Here is a 6,000-nt window from a genome sequence, read left to right as displayed (position 1 = left end):
GTCACCAAAGCTACTGAGGCCTTAATTTGGAGGGGAAGAGATTGTTTCCATCTCTGGTGCTGCTTTTGATTTAACTGGTGCCAGATGAGGAATTTGCTATCAGTTTAAGGCCAAGAAGATTCTGGTCTTGAGCCTGTGATGAAAGGGGCATTGAAGCCAGAGTGCATCCTGGCTCCAATGTGACATGGGGTTCAGCATGGAGGGCTAGTCTCTGTACCACCCAATTAGCCTGTCAGAGCATCAGGCTGTAGGCAATGAGAAGCCAGATGAGCCTGGAGTGTTAAGGGTCTCTCCTTCTGGTGTTGGGGACTGAAGGTGTGGCAAACTGCACATTGGGTTATTGAGTGTATCTCGCCCAGATACAGAAGGCACTAGACATGAATGTCTGTCTGCAGTATGATGGCCTGGCAGTAGATGCACTTCTTGTAGCCCTGATAAGGAGCCAAAAGCTCCTGGTACATGGAAAGGGCTAGCTACACTAAGCTAGTCTATACTAATTAACTATTTACACAAAAACCTTAAGGTAGGCTATGGAAAGGACTAGTGTGAGGATGGGTTCTGCACACTCTTGGTGGTGCAAGTGAAGGAACTGAGGCCATTAAGGAGTTGCACTTCTTCATACAGAGTAGGACAATGATGTAACTAACATATGAGATCTCTTGTGCACCCCCCCCCCCCAACAGATGTGGCTTTTCAAGACAGTTTTGCAGCTTGATACTATGAGGACCATGTTCCACAGTTGGGAATGCACCGATACCGTTAACCAGGTTCTAATATATTTAATATGTAAATAGATAGTTGATGTAGATTTTTGTAGTACTTCTATTTTATCAGAATATCTTGCCATTCTGTCAAAGGCAAGTCCATTGCCTTACAGAAGTCTAAGTATAATGTGTATACACAGTTACCTTTATCAACCAAACTTGATATCATTTTTGATGAGTTTACAAGTTTATTTGACAAGCCCTATTTTCCATAAAACTATGTTTAATTCTTTACTAATTGTGTCCCATATCAACCTTTCCCTGATTTTTCCTGGGATTGATGTCACACTAACTGGTGTACAGTTACCCAGGTCATATGATTTACCCTTTTAAAACATAAAAGTCCTGTATAACTCCCCCAGTGTTAAAAGTTTGGTTAAAAATCAACATTAATGGTTCAAAGAGCTCCTCAGCCATTTATTTTAATACTCTTGGGTGCAAGTTATTGCTCTTCCTCTGAAGATTTTAAAGTGTTCAACATCTTCCCTAGTTACAGTGGGAATAGAAAGTATTTCCTTACCACTTTAAGATATGAATACATCCTGCTGCTTCTTTCCAAACACAGAATAGCAATAGTCATTGAATATTCATGATTTTTTTTCTGCATTAATTTTGTTTATTCCTGATATATTTAAAAAAAAATCTTTCTAATTATCCTTAACTCTACTGATCATAGATTATTCATTGTCATCTTTAGCCTCCCTTATCAATTGTCTGAATTTCCTAACTACTGATTTGTATTCATTGCTATCAAATTCCCCCATCCTTTCCATCTGTTATATATTTATTTTTAATTGCTAGTTTCACTTCCTCTCTTACTCAGGATGTTTTTTTAACTGAAACTTTCTTATCTGGTTAAAGAATTGGGGTTTTGGAGTTGTAAATAATATTTAACACAGAATTATCATTTTTATGTCCAAAATTTTCTCCCTGCTGGCCCTTTTTAAACACCCAAGTTCTTGTGGACGGGACATACTTGTTTCCCTTTTTTTCTTTGTCATTCATAGTCACAACAACATTTACCTTAATCTCAATATTTGGGGAGAAACATGTCTAATCAGTGAATGTCCTGCACTTTCTTGTTCAAAAGTATGTCCCTCCACATTCTTCCCCCTCCCACCCCCCCAGGTTGAAGGATGCAATTGACAAATACAGAGGATAAAATTGGTCAAGGTCTTGCAGCCTTCCATTGCTCAAAGAAAAAAGATATAGCTGTTTTAGTCAATAGAAAAATACTGTTTTAGCTGATTCAGTGAGTGAAAGTAAAGTGAAGAGATTTATTTTTTCACTGGAGGCAAGGTTGAGGAATGACAGTTTGCCTACCCTGCTGAATATATGTCCACTAAGTAGACATGCATATGTCTAATTCAGATGCAGGTCCCTTTTCTGTTAGTATATTTGCTTTGTTTTTGCAGGTGAAGCATGCCATAGGGGAGATTTTTAATTGAAATCTGGTAGTGGAGGATAGACCTGGGAAAGCAGAATGACTTCCAGCTTTCACTTACAAATTAAATAAAATCCTAAGGGATCTTAAACTGGCAGACGTTTGGAGAAAATTAAATGCTAATGTGTGCAGTTGTACTTTTTACACCCATAGACATCAAATATATAAAAGCATTAACTTCTCTTCTGTTGCAGTGGGTGCACGATATATGCACAGGGTATAAGGTTAAATCTTATGAAGTAAGATGGAAATTCAATATCAAATCATGCACTGGCAGCATAACGTGCCCAGGCAATTTCAGCCTGAAAGTAGTTAATTGAATGGCTAGCAATCTTTTTTTTTTTTTTTTTTTTTTTTCAAAAAAGTATGGCATTATTTCAGAATTAAAGCCCTTGTTGAATACTACAATGCAAATTATACCTAGAAGAATAAAGTAAATGAATAACTGGAATGGCATGAAATCTCTTGTGCATGGGCTTTTAATAGCTACTGCCACAGAAGGAAAATATTTTAAATATTTTCCACTTAAGAACTTTGAAAATGGCTTCTGGAACTCAAGAGAGCGGACAACTAATAATAATGGGAAACGGTGAATGTTTGTCATGGTGGTCATAAAAGTCATGCATTGCATCACTTTCCTTAGTAAAATCCATGAATCAAATCCTGGCTCTATTGTAGTCAGTGGAAGTTCTGCCATTGATTTCAGCAGGGCTAGAATTTCATCCCACAACGTTAAACTGTGCATGTGAATATGTGGGTGGACTATTAAGAAATGAGTGGGTAGGTGGACAAATAAATACGTAAAGAGTTATACAAATTATCCTGAGAAAAGCCTCAGAGAATAGCCCTTCAAATTGAAGAGAATACAGAACTGGGGTGGGGGAACCCAGTGTGCCCACAAAGACTTAAAATACCAAGAAACAATAGAGGCCTTTGCCACAACTGCAGTCAGTGGAAACACTTGAACTGTAACCATCCTGGTATAAAAGAAAGGGAGCTGCTCACGGCGTGTCCTCTGTAGGGAGTCTTTACCCTCTTGGAGGGAAACAGCCCAAATCTGTTAACTTCTCTTCTTATCCAGGTTTTTTGGGGAACAGAACACTAAGAGATAGGGTATGTGGTAAGGAGTGGTTTCATTTTTATTCTAATATTTTATTTTAATTATTTTCCAGGTTGGGGCCAAAGAGGCACTGGTGGCTCAATCTTTTCTTGTGACTGTTTTTCTAGTTTTTGATAGACATTCCTACAGCCTAAGAGAGGCACCTTCTCTGAGGATTATATATTGAAATAAATAATCTAGAAATTCTGTTAGTTGAGCGTGCCGAATATGTTCACAGGTTATTGGGTTTTAAATTTTAAAAAGCAATATAACAAACAGATACTTGACCCAGCTGCTTAAAAAGATAACAAAATAGATTAAACTAAAGATGCAAGACCTTTTCTTTCATTATGGGAGATCAGACCTGCAACAATCTCTCTGGAGCAGTAGCAGAGCAGGATGGAACTTATGCACCATTTTCCCTATCTGAGTTTTATTTAGTGTCCAAAATGAATGTTCTAGATGCACTGAGAGAAAAGCTATTGGGGAATAGTAGGTCAGAATGAGTGCTGTCCTGCCTGTGAGATGAAGTGACAAAGATAATTACAACACCATATGATTCTCTGTGTCTTACTGGCAGAAGCACAGATTCTCTGTGTCTTTCTCATTTTGGCATCCCACGCCTTCTGGTACCTGGCTGAGTTTTTTGAGAATATCTGGAAACAAAACCTTCAGGGTTGTCATGGGTCATTTAGTTCTTGCTTGCTGATCTAAAGCATTCAATTGTTTGAAGTATTTTTAGGGCAAACTCTGTATTTAAAATTAAGGTTGAAATGTAACAATAGAAAAACATTACTACTCCTGACAGAATTCTGCTCCCCTGCAGGGGTTCAGAATTCATATGGTCTGCATCTTTCTGTGCCTCCCACACAGAAAAATGCAAAAGAAATCTGCAGGGGGACACATGCCTCTTCTCTGGCAGCCCAGGCAGTGTTTCTGTTCTAAGGTGCCTGGAGCAGCCTCAGAGACACTAATCACTGCAGCGGGAGGGGGACTGCGCATGTGTACCTACAGGGGAGATGTTGATCACCACTAGAGGCCGTGGATGAGCATGAGTGCGTACCAACAAGCAGGAGAGACCTGTGTGGAGGGGTAGGGCTTTTCTATTATGCAGGAGGTAGGGTCTGTCCCCAAGGCAGAAATGTAGCAGCCTGCCTGCTAGTTAATTGAGTTAATTCTCTGAGACAGAAATGTAGCAGCCTGATTAGCACTCCCCTTGATAAGCATGGAAGAGGTCCTAGTGACTTTTACAACAGGCATATGGTTAAGGCATTGCCACTTACTTTGTGGCATCTAACATTGTTAGTGTTCTATTGTTAGTTAACTGTTCCCATTCTCAGTTAATTCCCCCAAGAGCATAAACCTGTAAAATTTTTAAGCCCCCTACATTGCCAGTGTCATATAAAGCCTTATAAATGACGGTAAGGGAATCAGCTAGGAAGATCTATGTGCTTTCTCACTTTTTTCCTGTGCCAAAGTGGCACAATGGGGTTAGATTACAGCTCAGGATTTATTTTACTTACCCAATAAAAAAAGACTTTGAGAGAAAATAAAACATTTACCAAGCAGTCAATAAAATGTCAGGGCAATCAGAATCAAGCATTTCCCAAAGTACCCAGCCAGGTCCAGGACAACGATTAGCAAAACTGGATGATTTTAATGTGTGAAAGTCTGAGCAATTTAAGATGACATTCTCCTTTTATTGTTTTGCTGTTTGGTGTTCTGTAATGTAATTTAAATGAAAATCCAGGATTATAACTGCAATGCAAGTATTAGTTATAAAGTGTTTCCTAAACTCAATATTCGTGTGTTTAGGAAAAAGCTGAAATACTCAATGCTTTTTTTTCCTCGGTCTTCACAGACAAGGTCAGCTCCCAGACTGCTGCACTGGGCAACACAATATGGGGAGGAGGTGAGCAGCCCTCAGTAGTGAAAGAACAAGTTAAGGACTATTGAGAAAAGCTGGGCGTGCACAAGTCCATGGGTCCAGATCTAATGCATCCAAGGATGCTGAGGGAGTTGGCTGATGTGATTGCAGAGCCATTGGCCATTATCTTTGAAAACTCGTGGCGACAGGGGGAGGTCCCGGATGATTGGGAAAAGGCAAATATAGTGCCCATATAATAAAAAGGGAAGAAAGAGAACCCGGGGAACTACAGACCGGTCAGCCTCACCTCAGTCCCTGGCAAAATCATGGAGCAGGTCCTCAAGGAATCCATTTTGAAGCACTTGGAGGAGAGGAAGGTGATCAGGAACAGTCAACATGGATTCAACAAGGGCAAGTCATGCTTGACCAACCTGATTGCCTTCTATGATGAGATAACTGGCTCTGTGGATATGGGGTAAGTGGTGGATGTGATATATCTTGACTTTAGCAAAGCTTTTGATATGGTCTCCCACAGTATTCTTCCCAGCAAGTTAAAAAAGTATGGATTGGATGAATGGACTATAAGGTTTTGGGAGGCGAGGGTCTGGCATCCAGACAATGTAACCAATCCAGTGGAATTGCTAACAGATGATCATTGCCTCGATACTGGTGGTCTTTGCCTCTTACAAAACACTAATATTAGTGGACCTGTCTTCCCATTTGATCTTCAAAATCTTACGAAGGCAGCATTGACGGTGCCTCTCAACGACTTTCAAGTGGTGTCTATAGGTTGTCCAAGTTTTGGACCCATACAACAGTGTTGGGA

The 6,000-nt window shown here is 39.9% G+C and overlaps 1 protein-coding gene and 1 non-coding gene across 2 annotated transcripts in view; one reads left to right on the top strand and one right to left on the bottom strand.

Moving 5' to 3' along the window:
• GPC5 (glypican 5) overlaps nt 1-6,000 on the bottom strand; it is a 985,999-nt gene that overhangs the window by 569,532 nt on the left and 410,467 nt on the right. The window lies entirely within an intron of this gene.
• Nucleotides 4,510-4,616, top strand: LOC112106745. Its single transcript, XR_002908123.1, has one exon. It is a non-coding gene; the product is annotated as a U6atac minor spliceosomal RNA (small nuclear RNA).

Source organism: Terrapene carolina, unplaced genomic scaffold (genome assembly GCF_002925995.2).
Source record: "Terrapene carolina triunguis isolate 2854851 unplaced genomic scaffold, T_m_triunguis-2.0 Scaffold21, whole genome shotgun sequence".
In the NCBI taxonomy this organism is placed as follows: Eukaryota; Metazoa; Chordata; order Testudines; family Emydidae; genus Terrapene; species Terrapene triunguis.
This window is presented reverse-complemented; position numbering and strand designations above follow the sequence as displayed.